Source organism: Delphinapterus leucas, chromosome 16, assembly GCF_059928025.1.
Source record: "Delphinapterus leucas isolate spDelLeu-1000000601 "Yukka" chromosome 16, BTC_Dleu_Yukka2, whole genome shotgun sequence".
NCBI lineage: Eukaryota > Metazoa > Chordata > Mammalia > Artiodactyla > Monodontidae > Delphinapterus > Delphinapterus leucas.
In genome coordinates, this window is record NC_143144.1 from 68,952,871 (window position 1) to 68,972,072 (window position 19,202).

Sequence of the window (19,202 nt, forward strand, 5' to 3'; positions counted from 1 at the left end):
ACAACTGGAAGCAGTTCACCAGCTCGCCAGGCAGCCACCACCATCAAGGGGAATTGGGAGGCCGACTGAAGCCATTTTGATTCTTACTTTACTAATTTATAAAGGTAGATAATTTCTGCTCTGACCGGATGATAGGTAGATTATAAATGTTGATGGTATGTAATATAGCCTTGTGTGTTGCCTTTATAGTTTTCTAACAGACAAAGGGCCATGTGGTGTAGTGGTTAAGAGCACGGACTCTGATTCCCCTCTCAGCTGCTCAACCAGATTGTCATATGACCTCACACAAATTACTTAATCGCTCCATGTCTCAGTTATTTATTTCATCAATAACTTGGGAACAGAATAGTGTCCCACAGGTTTTATCTATCTATCTATCTATCTATCTATCTATCTATATCTATCTATTATGTATCTACCATTACTTAGTAATGTAAGTGTAACCTGTCAATATACTGCATATAACTTACAAAAAATAAGTAGCAGATTCTATTTTAAAAAGTCAAGGTGGTGACTATTTAGCAATTTCACTCCCCATTCTAAATGGCGACTCTCAGTCACTGGTTGATCCAAAAGCTATGCTCATGGAGCTATACCTGATAATGCAGGCAGGAAAAAAGACCCAGAAATAATTTGCCATTTATCTAAAGGAACATGGATCCAATTTCTGCAGCCACGAAAAAAGAAATGTGCTCTGTTTTTCAATGTACATAAAAAGAAAAATCTCCTGAAAACAGAACTATGAATTATGTCCCCTACTTCCCTTAAACCTGAGAGCTGAAAACACCTCCCTTTTTATTGATTTCATCTACTATGAAAGCCTAGTGGATTCTGAGCTTCTTAAATGAGACAAAATTGAACCTCAGATCTTCAGAGCCTGCACTCTGTAGCAATCCTCTTGGAATCTAAACTTACTGATGTTACAGGAACACATATAAGACAAGAAAATCCACCATGTAAGTTACCACTTTTCTCCTTTGGGAGATAAATGAAGCCAATGGGGCATCTGACTTTGCAAGGAGGTGTGCTTTCCTCAATCTACTGACTCAGCTTGGTTGCAGGCTGGCCAAAGGGACCAGTTAGGCTGCCTTGCAGAACAGAATATAGATCTCCTTTCTGCCAAATCATGAGCTCTGACAGCCATGCCCGATATATCACCATGCATCACTGGACGTCTAATTCCTTGTTTCAGTGTGAGGAAGTTGCCAGGACTCTCTATATGTATGGGTCAAAAAATGTCCATATCCTGATGTTAAAATCACTGGGAAGGTGTTTTCTTGCCCACTCTCTCCCTTTCTCTTTCCTCTGATCAGACAGAGAAATCCCCTGAATGACTTACAGCTCCATACCCAGAGCAAGGCAGACGATAGGACCTGTGACCACATAATGCAGTCGCTTTATAGGTCTGTTTCAAGAGTGGACTTTATTCTACTCTTATGTATTCCAAATTTTAAGTCAATTTCCCTTTGTAAGTGGGGTTTCTGTGACAAAAAAAAAAAAGCTGTAAAACTTTAGGTTAGCTGCATCTGCTAATGAAAACATAATAAAACTGGAAAGTCCTTTCGAGCTTTGAAATTCTATGATGCTACAATTCTAAGGCTCTGACGAGAGAGAGAGGTTTAGAATTAGTTGGAAGCTGGTTACAAGGAGAAGGCCAATTGGAAAAATAACATATTTTTAAAAGGCAAGCAATATGAAGCTACATCATGGATTTTTCTCTTTTTATAGGGAGACGCTCGTAAGTTAGCAGAGATTCTCAAGAAAGTAATCAGTAATGCCAAAAGCCAGTGCAGTGTCTCTCCTGTTGGCCCACCCCAAATGTCAGCTGCAGCTTTGATGGACCATTCCTATACAGACTGACGGCTTCCTAATTCACGCACCGGTGTTACTCTGCCTAAAGGCTTTTTCTGCCTGTAGAGAGCTAGAAAGGGAGTTAAAGTTCTCAGGGGCCATTCACAAATGACAAGGGACAGAACGTAGAGGATAAATAATATCTCGGGCTCCTCATCACTCAGTGGGACAGCCTTCCAAAGGAGCAGGACTTAGCCCCCATCACCAAGGGGTAACTGCTCGTTATCACAGCTTTTATTAGCTTTATTACCAGTTCTGATTCACTTTCCAGCTCTCTCCCAGTGCTTCCTGGGATCACCTCTGCATTCAGCGGCTCACACCCAAAACCTTGTCTTCGGATATGCTTTTAAGGGAGCCAAAATTACGATAACAAGTATAGTGAAAGAATAAACAGTAAACCTTAACCAGAACCTGGTGGCTAGGGCTTTATACAATGAGGCTCCCAAAAGTACCAGTTTTACACCTATTTCCTGAAGCACCTTTCAGACTTAGGCAGAGCTCCTGATGAACTGGAGGGAAAAGTGGGACTTGATGAAATACCAACATTAAAGATTCATGAAAAAGTGTCAAGTTCTACAAAGTGGTTCATAATTATTACGAGAATTAAATAATACATTGTAAACACACTGTGAAAATAAGAAAGCATGGTTGGACGATTAGACGGTCTTCTATTTCTTTGTAATATTGCTCTAAAGCAAGGACAGGCAGGTATTTCCTATGAAGGGCCAGATGGTAAATGTTTTAGGCTTTGCAGGCCTTACGGTAGCCATCTCAGTTACTCAGTTCTGCCACTGTGGTGCAAAAGCAACTGTGGACAATACACAAATGAATGCGTGTGGGTGTGTTCCAAAGAAACATTATTTTCAGGTGTAGGTGAAGAGCTAGATTTAGCTTATGAGGAGTAGCTGTATTTTAGTTTTCAGTGGAACAGTAAACTAGATGTTCCACGGGGTTTCCTGGAATTTTGGGGTTTTTTGGCTTTACTGAGGTATAATTGACAAATAATTGACAAATAAAATACATGTACTTCTGTGAGCAGTAGTTGAACGACCTTTGCTGCAAAGCGTTATTTATTTGGAATGTATTTACGCTGGTGGTGATTCATTATTCTCCAACATTGTCTAAGTGACTTCAATTGTTATGAAGGAAGCAGAGGTACAGGGCAAATCATTCCTATCGATGAAGAGCCTTATGAGTGTTAAGGAAGACTGTGTCTGTCCACCAGGAGCTCACTGTTTCCCATTCTCCAGAGACATCTGGCCAGACTGAGGGCGAGGCATCTCTAATGAAGGCTTAGCAAAGCCAGGCTCACAAATCTGTGTCTATAAAACAGCAGCCAGCATCCCAGCTCTGCAGCCAGGAGTGTGCACCTGGCAGACTTACTTTCTTTTATAGGAAGCGTAATTGATCAAGAGCCCCAGCTGCTGTGTTTGAAATCCATCTCCTTGTGTCACACCTCTCACAGGCTCCTCCCTGCCGCTATCAGAGTTGTGGGTGGAATACAAGGGCAGACCCATTCCTGGAAAACATGGAGAAACTCCACTGTTGGCCAGTTTTGACTCAAGGACACTCTGATGGCTTTGCTGAAACTTCCTTAGTCTGCATGCAATCTAGGATGCTTCCCCCCTACCCTCTCTCCTTCACTCAGGGTCAGACTTGCATCACAGTGACAATGCTGAACTTCACCTGAGCCCTGTGCTCCCGGAAACCAGCAGTTGTGAAAAAAATCTACTCCCCACCATTTTGTATTCCAGGAAAGAGCTTACTGCAAAGAGTAACCCTTCCCCTGTGACTTAGACAAGACTCACGGATGACCCTTGTTTACTGATGATAAGACCAGACACGGACTCCTCAAATCCTGTTCTTTGTTTCACAAATGATCAGCTGAACTGTTTGTCCTCACTAACCAATCTGAATATCACGCCTGCTACCTTAACTTGACCCAACGTTATGAGGCTTCTCTCTTTCCCACAGGCTCCTAAAATTTGGCGCACCCTTGAGCATTGGGAAACAGAACAACTTCTCAACTGCCCCTCGCGAGAATCTGCTGACAACAGGGAAGAACATTCCCTGGTCAACTATCCCATTAAGGGCTCATTCATCCCACTCTCCCACACCCCGTCTTTCTAGCCTTGTTTGCTTCTCCCTGTAAAAGACAAGTCCTTGCAGATCTCATGATTGGAGCCTTCCTCCTATTGAATAAAGTCTCTTACCTACATCCAGATTTATTTTGAACAGGGGTCTGAGGGCTCTCACAGTCCTCTCCGACTCCTCCCTTATTTTCTACCTCTCTTTCCCTTAGCAAAATCCTTGCATATCTAATCCCTTCTTGGCCTCTGCTTCTCGGGGGACCCACACTAACACAAGTGGCACTAAGAATGGTCTGAGAATACGAGCATTAAAATGGGATTTGGTACTGGCTCACCCTCCACCCGGCAGGCCAGGAGGATGCTGTCCTGATTGGTAGGTGGGGCATGGATAGATCTTGGCACAAGGATGGTACAAGTGCTAAATATTTCACCTGTCATGAGCTGGGAAAATGTCCCAGAGGGAAAAGCCGGGGCAGGTGTGGTGGCGCAGGCATTTGAAATATGGAGAGAAAAATGCTTTCAAAGACACAGGAGTTGGCTGGTTACTGCTAAATTGTACTGATGCCCTGAATAAAGATAATGAGACATGGAGAGTTGCTGACAAGCAATTAATAGCCGACATAAGAACCAGAGGGCATCTTTGGTACTAAAGAGGGCTTCATCACCTGTATGGAAGATGGAAGTGTCAGTGATTCACCATCACAGGGCTAGAGATCTTTTCCAGGCATGGGTTTGCCTTTCCTGTTTGCACAGCCTTGGCCAGCACCACTGACCAGGGCTTGGGGAGTAGAATCCACAGTAGCATAGCATCTGACCAGGGCACACATTTTACATGGAAGGAGATGCAGGAACAGATCTGTTACTCTTGGATCCACTGAACACATGATACACCACCAACAGTGGGGCAGATTTTTAGGAGGTACAACTGGAATGCCAGCTCAGAGGAAGCATTCTGAAAGGATGGGATATGTCCTTCAGGATACAGTACATTTATTAGATCAGAGACTTTTTTATGGCACTGTCTCCAATAGAAAGGACACATGGGCTCAGGAACCGAGAGATGGAAGCGGAAGTGGCCCTACATATATCGCGACAATGTGCACCATGGGCACTGCAGGACTGTAGGTCCTAGTCCCATAAGGGGGCCACACTCTAGAAAGGGGCACAGCAAAGGTGCCACTGAACTACAAATTCTGGCTGCCACCAGCGCACTTTAGACTATTCTTGATCAGGAGCCAGGGCATAAAAAGAAGAGACACCATGCCGTCAGGGGTAACTGATACTTAGCAGCAGGAGGATGGAGGGCTGTTTTTACACAAAGGAGGCCGGGAGGATATATAAGGAACCCAGGTAATCTACATGGGCCTCTCCTGGAGCTACTTGGTAACTGTGGGCAAAGATGTGCAACGTCCCTAGATTGACAAGAATATGACTATCAAGTTTTCAGGTGGTTCAGGTATAATGGTCTGGATCATACCACCAGATACGCCTCGGTCACCTGCTGGGGTTGTAGATCAGGATGAGAGGAGTTTAGAAAGGGAGAGGGTGAGTACCAACTGCAGCCCCAAGGTCCACAGCAGCCATGGGGTCTATAGCTCATCCCACTAACCTCCTTCTGAGTTTCCTTAGGAAGAAAGGCCCATGAAACCGTGGAGGAGTTGCTCCCTGAGACTTTATGGAGGCACAACTTTGAGGGACAAGGGAAGGACTGTAGAGGTCGAGTATATCTAATGCACCTCCTCCTATAGGGAGTGTCATCTCTGAGCGCCTCAGATGCTTCACTTTGAAACTCATTGCAGCATTTGCGCCAAGGCCATGCCGAAGACTGATGGTGGGGTGAGGGTGTACTAAGGCAGACTCTGTCCTGTGGGACAGGGAGCCTTCTTTGTTTGCCAGCGTTGGCTCAAGGACTCCTTCATGGCTTTGTCAAACTTTCCTTAGACTGCAGGACAGTCTAGAACATCTTCATCCAACCTCGTCTTCCTCTCTCCTTCACTAAGGGTCATATTTGTAGAGCAGTCTGACGGCTCTTTTTTTTTGTTTGTTTGTTTGTTTGTTTGTTTTGTGGTACGTGGGCCTCTCACTGTTGTGGCCTCTCCCGTTGCGGAGCACAGGCTCCGGACGCGCAGGCTCAGCGGCCATGGCTCACGGGCCCAGCCGCTCCGCGGCATGTGGGATCCTCCCGGACCGGGGGACGAACCCGCGTCCCCTGCATCGGCAGGCGGACCCTCAACAACTGCGCCACCAGGGAAGCCTCTGACGGCTCTTTGACCTTCTCCAGCTCCCTACTATCTTTCACACAAATATTTCTCCTAACCGTCCTCACACAGTTAATTTTGTCTTGACATCTGCTTCTTAGAGGACCTGGACTAACATAACAGCATTTTTAATTTTCAGTAGGAATGAAAATGGCTTTCATCTCAGCAGGCCACTGCGTTCACACAAGCTCCCCTTGGCCATATTGGGAAAATGGGGATACTTTGGGGAAAAAAATAGCCAAATACTTCACTTTATTCCAGAAAAGCTGCCCCCTTGAGTCAGAGAAGGCAACACTCTTGTGGGCAGTGGAGCTGGAGTAGGACAGTTGCCACTTCTCCAACTGACCAGAACTTCCTTCAGATTGTATTAGACGTTTTTCTATCAACAGGATTTGGATTTTTAACATTTTAAAATCTACTAGTGTAGAACCAGTCCTTGGCATTATTCCTAATGGCATAGCACTTCATTAGATGGTGTTTATCTAAAATTACATCTGTTTCAGTCACATACATGCACATGAACTCAAGAAAAGGAAATTGATTCTATGCGTGCTCCAAGGATTCTCCAAGGATAAAAAGAAAAACCTGATTGAAAGAGATTTATCTTTGTAGTTGAGAAGGCTTATAGATTGAAGGTGTAAAACATACCTTTCAAATAAGGCAATAACCTGACTCACAGGGCACCAAGTTCATCTGTCTTTTGAAATAGAGGGAAATAAAATGTGGGAGAGAGAAATGAGATGAACCCATCAGTAAATAAAGGAATGGAAGTGGTTTGCATGGATGCCTTTGTAAGTAAAGTAGGAAAGTAGGGTGCAGAACACAGAAGAGAAAACATTAGTGGAGGAATACTCAACGGGCAAACTGAACATGTGCTTAGGGTATCAGAAAAGCAGGAGTACTAAAAATAGCAAAAGTTAAGAAAGGCTAGAAAAAAGATCTCTTAATATTGGCTTAAATATACATTTAGTGAAATTCCGAAAAATTACATTTAAAAAATATTTTGTCACTGAGTACTGTTTTTAATTTCTGCATCACACGGCCATGCACAGGCATCTTTGTTGTATTTAGGGTCTTTAAAGGTTTTCATCTGGCCTGGGTTAGGGTGATGTGCCTGTGTGTGCCTGGAGAGGGAGTCTGGGGAGGAAGAGTACAGAGTGAAAAAAATAAACTTTATCTTGTAAGGGAGTGAGGACCACAGCACAGTGGTCTTCCACACTTATCACTCCCCTCCAGTTTTGTTTTTGTTTTAACATCTTTATTGGAGTATAATTGCTTTACAATGGTGTGTTAGTTTCTGCTTTAGAACGAAGTGAATCATATATACATATACATACATCCCCATATCCCCTCCCTCTTGCGTCTCCCTCCCACCCTCCCGATCTCACCCCTCTAAGTGGTCACAAAGCACCGAGCTGATCTCCCTGTGCTATGCGGCTGCTTCCCACTAGCTAGCTATTTTACATTTGGTAGTGTATATAGGTCCATGCCACTCTCTCACTTCGTCCCAGCTTACCCTTCCCCCTCCCCGTGTCCTCAAGTCCATTCTCTACGTCTGTATCTTTATTCCTGTCCTACCCCTAGGTTCTTCAGAACCTTTTTTTTTTTTCTAAATTTCTTCTGTCTTTCAATATTCGCAGTCAATTCCCATACACAGAAGCCAATTAGCTCCTTTCTGGGCAATGACTTCCCTGGTGGCAGTGACCATGGCAGAGAGGCCAGGCCAGGCCAGAGAGGGTGCTCAGAAAATATTGGGTGGCTATTCTCATGTCAGTTGAACAAACATTTACTTAGTACATCCTTACGACAACGTGTTGTGCTGGATGCATGATCCCTATCTTTAAGGAGTTCAAAATCCCATGGGATGCAAAACCATAAAGAAATGCTACGAAATGCTGAAAACAATCAACACTCTCCTACACTCTCTCCCAAAGCTGCTCTTCTGTCTTCATGGGCAGCACTGAACCTCATTTCTTATCAGGATTCCTCCCCAGTCAATTTTCCCACTCTTTCTATCACAATGCCGGGATGTATCTGTACTCTTATGGATGGCTCTGTCTTTGGAGAAATCAAACTAGGTGACGGCAACGGAGACAGATGGATAGCCCTCTTGGGAAAAATCATGTCTTTTCTTGTGTTTGGGACTTCAGTCTCTTTCAGTCATGAGAAGACATGTCAACTGGTATTTATTGAGCTCAGCATCACGTGAGGCACTGAGTACATTCATTCCACATTTACTGTATACCTACTGTATGCCAGGCTCGGTGGCAGTCACTGAAATACAACCCGTGTATTTCTGGGACGCACAGTAATAATGAAAGAATGAAACGGTGTTCCCGAGTCAAAACAGATAGGTGCTATCTCAAGCCTTTAGGATTGTATAATCCAGGTGATGAGGCATTGTAAGAGCCTAGTTACAAAAACCTGGAGGAAAGCAATAAAGTCTATATTAATTGACACTGGAGGGAGAAAAAAAAAGCACAGTTTTATTCGTGCCCTGTGCAAAATATCATTGTAATCACATTTAAATGAAATTACATTCCAGGTGTAAGAGCATATGATACATAACAATCCTCAGTGAAATTAATAGAAAAATTTCTCAGTCACAAAAACTGATTAAACGCACTTCCTTTCAGCTGCTCTAAATCAAAGCTTTTGCGTGATGTATTCTGCTCTGCCTTCTTGGGTCTTGAAGAGAACCCTACATCTGATCGTCCAGCCCAAACCCTAAGTTGGGGTTAGATCTAGATCTTTTAATCATTAGCAAGATGACTTTAGGCAAATTCCTTAATCTCTTTTAGCATCAGTTCTCCGTCTCTAAAATTACCTTTTCCATAGGCTTAATGTGTGTAATAAATGAAATGAGATAATGTATGCAAAGTGCCCAGATATGATCAAGTGCTCCATAACGGATACCTACCATGATCTTAACAGTCATTACTGCTGCAGTTATTAGCAACGCTGATACTCACTCCCAGGTTTGCGAGGAGGCGGTTCCAGCTAACGTTGCCCCTTTCATGTCAGGACATGTATACCATCTACCCTGTCTCCTGGGACGTCAGTTCCTTGCAGAATAGAGACCACACTATGTATGTTTTTTTGTGCCCAAGCTCTTTGAATAGGGCACTACCTACAAATGCTGGAGATAAGCTTTGGAGTCACCCTCCATATAAATTTTCCTAATATTTATAGCTCTACTCAGGTTGTCTAATTTTTTTCGAACTTAGTTGGTAGTTCATTTCTTTTAGGAAATTTTCCACTTCATCTTAATTTTAAAATTGACTGGCATAATTTTTTTAAATATACTATTGGGCTTCCCTGGTTGCGCAGTGGTTGAGAGTCCGCCTGCCAATGCAGGAGACGGGTTTGTGCCCCGGTCCAGGAAGATCCCACATGCCGCGGAGCGGCTGGGCCCGTGAGCCATGGCCGCTGAGCCTGCGCGTCCGGAGCCTGTGCTCTGCAACGGGAGAGGCCACAACAGTGAGAGGCCCGTGTACCGCAAAAAAAAAACCCCAGAAACAATTATTCTAAAATTTCTCCTACATTAAAATTACAGCTTCCTTTTTCATTATCCATTTTCTTTGTTGCATTTAGTTGTTTCTTAATAAGTCATGTGATGGGTGACACCCCAAGGCCAACACAGACTAAGGGTAGCAAGACCAGTAGAGGGAGAAAGTGGTTCTAGGGATGCATCCCGTTGTCTCCCAGGCAGCGAGCTGTTCTCAGATGCCTCTCCTGCCTGCACTAGGCTCTCATCAAGGGTGTTGACTGTTACCAGTTACAAGTTTGAAGGGGCTACAGACAGCAGCAAACAGATGCAGAAGTCTAGCGAGGGGCGTAGGCGTGAAGCCATGCCCGCTCCCCCTCTTAATCCTTCCCCTAGCATGACAACATACTTCAAAAGCTGGAAAGTTTAATATGCAAATCAAAGGCCACAGAAATACCCAGAGCTCTGCACAGTGTCCCGATGAACGTGTTAAAGGGAAATGTGATTAGAGAAGTGATAGAGTTAAGCAGGGAATTACGCAGCCCGCTCACGTTTTATGGATTCTGATGGAGCGGGGGGATGGGCAGAAACAGTGCTCTTCTGAATAATAGTCTGAAAATCACCAGGTGCTTATGACATTATTATTATTTTTTTGGCTTAGTGGGGGTGTTAAAGTGTCTCTAACCTGTACTGTGGATATGGATAATACTTTAATTTTACCTTTTGTTACAAAAATTAAAGGAGAATTTGGTCTATTGGCACAAATGGAATACTAAAAGACCTCTGTTTGTATATGTGGAAAGAAAGACCCCTGGAGAAAATCAGTCAGAAGGTCACCAACAAAATCAGCAACGTTAACCCTAAAATTTTTAATCCCTATGCTATGCAAGGAAAACATTTTATTTTGGCTAGGATATAAGCAGGACCCTATGTGGAAGGAGTCATAATATTTAGTTATCCTGTTGTTGAACCTGCTTTGGTCAGTCATAAAGATTCTGGAATCTACACTGCCTGGGGTTTATGTGTGCCTCTGATGCTTCCATTCTAGTAACACCTCCCACATCTATAGCACCATGGAGCGTACACAACATTTTCTCATATGTCATTTCAACTGCTTTCTGTGTCTTCCCAGGAAAATAAACAGCACAGGTATTATTTCCCCATTTGGACAGATGAAAAACTGAGGCTCAGAAACCTTTCTGGGGTTTGACAGTTGATAACTCCACGATAAGACTTAGAAGGACAAATGTAGATTGTAATCCTAGCTCTGCCAGTTTGCTAGTGGATGACTTTGCTAAAGCAATTTGCACACCCTGAGTCACAGTTTCTTCCTCAACAAACTGGATGACCATCCACAGTTGGCCTGACTGTGATAAGGGACAGATGTAACACACTGAAGGGCCTAGCTCTGTGTCTCACGGGGTGGGAGACTCATTGTTAGCCGGATTAAATACAGCCTTCCAGCAGGACTTGAGTCTGCCCCTGACATCGTTAACCAAGTTACCTAACAGAATAAATATCACGAATGCATTAAGAATGACGCCAGAGAGGTGGTGTAAATGAATGAAATACATACAACCATGAAATATTCGGAACAGTAGATCCAAAGGAATTTTCAAAGGGATTAGGATGTGATGTTTGACGAAAGCCAGAGACAGATTCCCCATGTGTTTTCCCTGAAATGTACTCGTGTTCTGAACACAATCACCTGGGGGATAGGAAACATAGCACAGGTCGTTTCCAGAGGATCTCTTCCTAATCACCACGGCAGTCTGTGCAAAAGCCAAAGCGAGGTGAAGGCTACGTCATCCCATCTCCATTTTGCAGTCTGTGCAAAAGCCAAAGCGAGGCGAAGGCTACGTCATCCCATCTCCATTTTGCAGCCAAAACTATGGAGATATATTGCCAGGCCTCTTCTGCTGCCTTATGAGTATTCTGATTTCAGGCGGGGAGGAATGAGTAGTACCAGTTCATGAAATCCAATCTAATCTCCATGCTCCGGGCCAAAGGAAGAATTTGAAAAAAATAGTCCCATACACTGGCAGATTCAAGTCAGACTGTGGTCCAAGCCTCTTCCTAACAATGTGAGCAGATCCATAAATAATAAGCAAATAAAAATATGAATTGATATTCATATTCTCCCTGAGGATGTGCCTTTTATATGTATTAGTGCACCTGTGTTCCAGGGAATCACTTACAAATGGAAGAGCTGATAAAATTCAGCAAACCCATAACTGGCACAGTCATAACAGAATCTTTTAATCAGCTGGGTAGAATGCGGCACTCCAAGCAAGAAGCTACCACCCTAGTTAGAGCCATAAAAATATTTCTCCAGAAGTCCCTTCTCGTTCTCTAGACGAGTATATGCCCTTAACTAGTCCCTCATTAATTCAGATGGCACTAATTGGGAAAATGCTTCAGTGAGTATGTCGAAAGAGGGATACGTACAACAAAATACCTGAGGTATGTAGAGCTCTAGCAAGCCCTGCATTTACCAACAGCTAAATCACATAATCTGACCACTTCTAGGAGTTATCAACCTGCTGGCCATCAGTCCCAGAGCCCTGGTCTGCCTCTGGGAACATAAGACCGTGGAGAGTTTAAAGACAAAGCAAAAGCAACTGCATGGTACCTGCTGATTCATTACATAAGCACGCATCCAAGTGGGATGAATAGGGCAGAGGATCTGGACATATGCTTAATTAGAAACAGACAAAGAGACTCTTGGCAATATTTTTTGCCTGGGCAGAGTTTGTTTGGACCATTGCATTCAATAATTGAGGCTCAAGGATTTTTATTTGAAGCATTGATTTTACCTGCTGGACCAAGAAAGCTGCTTTTCATCTTGCAGACATGTGATACGATTACAAAGTATACTTTCTGTGAAGGGAACGGAATTAGCCCTCCTGATTTCACAACAAAAAAGAATCTTTGGACAAGGTGTGCAGTAGGGGATGAACACCTGTTCCAACAGGGTGTAGGGTCACCTGTCAGGATGTGGGGTGGCCCAGGCTAATTTCCTCTGCTTGTTGTTTGGTACTGTGTTCAAACACCATGACACCAGCTGAATGATTTCAGACAAGTTCCAGAGACTCTGAAAAGCCTCATTTTCACAGTCGATAATGACCTCTTAGGGTTGTGGTGAGGATTACATGAAAGAAGGCACACAAACTGCTTACGAGGGTGCTTGGTATTTTAATAAGTTCTCAATGATTTTGGCTATCCTGACAATCATTATTACCACTAGGAATCATGAGACTATGAGGAAAGATAAATCTCTAGTCTCTACCTTGAATGAATGAATGGAGATCCAGAGAAATCTCCATGGAAAAGACAAGTAAGTGTAGAAACAGGCAAACTGAGTAGGGAAATGAGGATGAGGCTGGAAGCCCAGTTGGGGATGTCTTCTGCAGGCTGCATGGAATGACATTACACCAACCATAGACATGTATTGAGGGTCTTCTCTGTGCCCGGTAGTGTGCTGGGCAATGTACACACTTACCTCACTGATTTTACACATGCTAGGCTCATTGGAAAGGCTGACTCAATGGAGTACACATAGAAAGAAAATAATTTCCCCTCATCATTGTCCTTTAAACCAGCCCGTTAGAATTAAACTTCAACAAAATCTCAAGCAGATTCCCCATTTTCTCTTGTTATTCTCACATAGACTCTCATTTAGAGGAGGCTTTTTACAAATCCAGTGTTTTCTAACATCAAACTATTACTCTCTCAATAGATTTACGATATTCTTTTTAAAAAATTTTTTATTGAAGGATAGTTGATTTACAATGCTGTGTTAATTTCTTCATATATATATATATATATATATATATATTCTTTTCCATTATGGATTATCACAGGATATAGTTCTCTCAATAGATTTAAACTCCCTGCTATGAGCTTGCATTGGACTCAAGCTTGGACACCTACTGTGGGAAGGTGGTGGCGAGCTCAGTATCCTCACTGTGTCCGCACCTTCTGTTCCACTCTCCTTCCTGTCACTAACCAGCTCCCTTTCCTCCAAGGTTGAAGCCAGAGGAGGTGAGGGAGGTCTCACCGGACTATGCAGTTGCAGTCTGGCTCGGGGCCCATGACTGTGGCAGGTGCTGGCTTGGAGAGTCCTCCATGCTGTCACCACTTTATGTTTCCTGCTTCCGGGATGCCCTTTCTCCTGGTCACTGACCACTCCTCCTTGGCCCCTGGTCTGACCGCACACTCACTCCATAGGCTGTCCTCTTGGTGGGACCCCTCTGTGACCACCTAAACCAGTTGCTGCCTTCTGTGCACACGCAGACTACGTGCTTGTCCTGATTGCCCCCTGCAGCCTGCTCTAGCCCCTCCCCCATCCTCAGGGCCTCTCCCACTAGCTTGTCCCCTTGAAAGAGGATCCTTATATCACCCAAACTCCAAAGGACTCTTGGAGGTTCTCACAATTTAATTCACTTCAAGAATGTATTGAGCCCCTACCACTTGCCAGGCACTGTTCAAGGTGCTCAGATTAGAGCAATGAACACAACAAGGGCCCCCGTCTGCATGGAATTCATATTCTAGAGTACTGAGACAGACAATTAACTAAAGAACTAATAAGTTGTATAACTGATGGATTCTATGGAGAAAAATGAAGCCCGGAGAAGAGATAGAGATCACTGAAAGAGAACTGCAATGTTAAATGGTCAGGGAAGTGTCACCAAGAAGTCTTGGAGGAGATATGCATATCGGACGAAGGTTCTCTCCCCACATCTGACACTAGCCTCGTAGTGGCACTGGCCCCCCCCCTCCACCCGCTTCCACAGCTTCAAGGGTGGGGTGAGGGGTTAATCTCCCTCTTGAAAGCAAATTCTCTTCTACAAGCATTGGGTTTGATGTGAGGAGACGCACACTCTTCCACTCCCCTCTTTTTCAGAAAAACTTGCTTCCCTTGCATATCCTCTTACATATACTTAAAGTAGATGATGCACTATTTTTTAATATGCATAAGCATTTCATATTCTGTTTCCCAGCTTCTGGACCTCGGCCAAAATGCCATGACAATAGGAAAGGCCAGCTTAACTTCCCAGGAGTTACAGTGAAGAGGTTGACAGTCATCTCATCAAGGTCCCATAGATAAGAGGCCATGGAAATTTGAACTGAGTTTTCCTGTACAAGGTTTCTTCTATTAGATCATGCTGGAATCTTAAGGGATGACTCAAGCAAACAAACCAGCAAACAAACCAAATAAAGTAAGCATACCTAGCGATACCTATCAAGGCTTCTACCTACCTCAGCTTTCCAAGAACCCTGAACATCCAGGCAGTTGTGTGTTACATAAACTCTGTTCCCAATTTCTCTGCTTTGATGGGATCATTAAAAAACAAATCTTTGAAATGTTCTTGTAACAGATGTTATGCCTCATACTGAACAGGTAGTTTGATCCCTAGAACCACTTGCCTCAACAGAATAATAGCAACTGCCATCTACTTGTTGAAAGCTGTATCTTTCATCAACAAAAGAAAAGGTACCCGTATCCTTTTAACAACATCGACTTCTCGTCCTTACTTTTGTAAAGGTATAGTCTAGTTACTAAACCACATTTTAAACATTCCTCCTCTTATCGTATTGCCCAAATGGTGTTACAGAGTTTTGGAAGGATCATAATGTGTATCTAAATAATTACTTACAACTAGAGTTTGGAAAGTTAAGTATCACTTTACCCACCTGTAGTTAAGATCATCAAGAGAGCTGGTTTTAGGAGATATGACTGGTAAATAATTGGAATAATTTTCTCTCTACATTATTCTCTAGACTTTTTGTGGACCTTAATACATTTTTTGATTATATTGGTACATTACTTAGAGCAGTCTGACAGTGCGCAAAATAAATTTACTAACCTCTAATAGACATTCACAGTTTACCAAAATTTTTTCAAAACCTTTATCTCACTTTACCCTCATTAAAACTGTGTGGAAGGACTTCCCTAGCAGTCCAGTGGTTAAGACTTTGCCTTCCAATGCAGGGGGTGTGGGTTTGCTCCCTGGTGGGAGAGCTAAGACCCCATACGTCTCATGGCCAAAAAACCAAAACATAGAACAGAAGCCATACTGTAACAAATTCAATAAAGACTTTAAAAATGGTCCCTGTAAAAAAAAAAAAAATCTAAAAAACAAAAACAACTGTGTGGAGTTGATAAAGCAAAGCTTTCACATATCTACAAAAATTACTAATAAGATAGCTTTCTGTGCATTATTTTTTACAACCAGTGAGGGGCAAAAGCTATGGTTGTGCCATGTGATACCATCCTGCCAGCCATAGCTGCCTGGGTCAAAAATGGACAACTGACTTAGGTAACCTGTTACAAGTTCCATGACAAAGCCTTGTGTGAAGGGCTCTAACCATAAGGAAATGAGCTGAAGCTTATTTGACTTCATTCTAGGAAAGTTGGAATTGGAAACCAAGACACTAAGCTCTGAGTAGCTGAGCTGAAAAGTCACCCAGACTTGTAACTTGAGCCATCCATTATGGGACAAGCATAATATGGATAAATAGAGGAAGGCGGTTTGTAAATAAAGGAAAGAGGCAAACGAGTAGAGAAAGCATGAGAGAGGACATCCTCAGTAGTAGTAGCTTTCTACTTTAGTCTCAGTTCCTGTAGGCCCTGGCTATTCTGTTTTCGACTTTGGATTTCCAAAAAACACCTCTTTTGCCTGATAATAAACCATCTTTCCTTGAGCTAGTTCCTATGAATTACTATTACTTGAAACCAGCAGAATCTGAATTGGAACAATCCATTTCACTGACAGCTTCTTCCTAACTGCACGTGGAATAGAAGCCAAAGTTTTTATCATAGATTGAAAGTACCTCTTGACTGAATCTTGGAGAGGGATCAAGATGGTGGGGTAGGAAGATCCTGAGTTCATCTCCTCCCACAGAGACACCAAAATTACGACTACAAATAGAACAACTCTCTCTCAGAACGACCTGAAGACTAGCAGAACAGCTCTTCTACGACTAAGGATATAAAGGAAGAAACACATCATGGCAGGTAGGAGGCACAGAGATGCAGTCAGGACTCACACCCCTGGTGCAGTGACCCATAAGCAAGAGGAGATATCACAAATGTGGAGGTCCTTCCTAAGGAGGGAAGGGTTCAAGCCCCACATGGGGGCAACTCAGCCCTAGGGACCTTCACTGGGAAGACAAACCCCTATAACATCTGGTTTTGGATACATGGGGCTTACATCCAGGAGAGCCAGAGGGCTGTGGGAAACCAAGACTCTGCTCTTAAAGGACTTGCACACAAACTCACTCATTCTGAGTACCAGGGCAGAGGCAGCAATTTGAAAAGTGTCTGGGTCATACAAGAAGGAGATTCATTGACTAAATTTAGGATGAATGCTGAAGGGGCAGGGATCTATTGGAACTGTCCCTGGAGACTCAAGCACTGGCAGGCACCATAATTTTTATTCTCCCTCTACCTAGCGGGCCTGGCACTGATGGGCACTATTTCTCATGTTCACCATTTCTGATGTTCACCATCTACCTTGCTAGCACTGCTCCTCCCACCAGGTGTTCTCCTGTAGACCCACCCTGCCCTAGTTACCCACCCCTACTGGTGCCCCTCCAAAGTGGCTCCCATCCTGCCACACCAGGTGGGTGGCCTTAGCCTGAACTGGTGTCCCCCTGCCCCAAGCGGTTCCTGCACCAAGGGGCCAAATCCACCCACCAGCATACCCACAACTGTTGCAGCCGGGGCCAGTCACACCTGTAGCAATGGATAGATCATCCAGGCAGAAAATAAATAAGAAAACACTGGCTTTAAGTGACACATTAGGTCAGATTGACTCAACAGATATATACAGAATGTTGCATCACCAAACAGCAGAATACACATTCTTTTCAAGTGTACATGGGACATTCTCCAGGATAGATCACGTTTGGCTACAAAACAAGTCTCAATAAATGTAAAAAGACCGAAATCATATCAAGCATCTTTTTTGGCCATAATGGTGTGAAACTAGAAATCAATTACAGAAAAAACTTTAAAAAGCGCAAACACACGAAGACTGAATAACATGTGACTACACAACCAATGGGTCACGAAAGAAATCAAAGAGGAAATCAAAAAATATCTTGAGACAAATGAAAATGGAAATACTACATTCCAAAATCTATGGGACGCAGCAAAAGCAGTTATAAGAAGGAAGTTTACAGCAATATGGGCTTATATCAAGAAACAAGAAAAATATCAAACAAGAAATCTAACATTACACCTAAAGGAACTAGAAAAAGAAGAACAAACAAAACCGAAAGTTAGTAGTGGGAAGTAAATAATAAAGATAAGAGTGGAAGTAAATGAAATCAAGACTAAGAATAGAAAAGATCAATGAAACTAAGAGCTGGTTCTTTGAAAAAATAAACAAAATTGACAAACCTTTAGACAAACTCATCAAGAAAAAAGAGGAAGGGCCCAAATAAATAAAATCATAGATATAAGAGGAGAAATTACATCCAATACCACAGAAATACTAAAGATCTTAGGACACTCCTACAAACAATTATATGCCAGAATGTTGAATAACCTAGAAGAAATAGAATTCCCAGAAACATACCAGCTTCCAAGACTTAATCAGGAAAAAAAAACCAGACTATCTGAATAAATCAATTACTAATAATGACATTGAATCAGTAATCAAAACACTCCCCTCAAAAACAAAAGTACATGACCTGACAGCTTCACAGGTGAATTCTACCAAACATTTAAAGACTTCATACCTACCCTTCTCAAACTATTCCAAAAATTTACAGCAGAAAGGAAGTTTCTAACCTCATTCTACAAGGCCAGCTTTACACTGATACCAAAACGAGATAAAGACACTAAAAACAAAATTACAGGTCAATATCCCTGATGAGTATAGATGCAAAAATCCTCAACAAAATATTAGCATACCAAATTCAACAATACATTAAAAGGATCATATAACATGATCAAGTAGGATTCATTCCAGGGATACAAGGATGGTTCAACATCCAGAAATCAGTCACTGTGATATACCACATTAACAAATTGAAGGATAAAAATCATAGGATCATCTCAACAGATGCAGAAAAGGCATTTGACAAAATTCAACATCCATTTGTGATAAAAACTTTCAACAAAGTGAGTATAGAGAAAACATACCTCAATATAATAAAGGCTATTTATGACAAACCCACAGCCAACATCATAGTCAATGGTGAAAAGCTGAAAGCTTTATCTCTAACATCAGGGATAAGATAAGGATGCCCACTCTTGCCACTTTTATTGAACATGCTATTAGAGGTCCTAGCCACAGCAATCAGACAAGAAGTAAAAGGCATCTGAATTGAAAAGGAAGAATTAAAACTGTAATTATTTGCAAATAGCATGATATTCTATATAGGAAACCCTAGATACTCCATCAAAAAACTATTGGAACTAATAAATGAATTCAGTAAAGTTGCAGCATGCAAAATTAATATACAGAAATCTGTTGCATTTCTATATGCTAATAATGAATT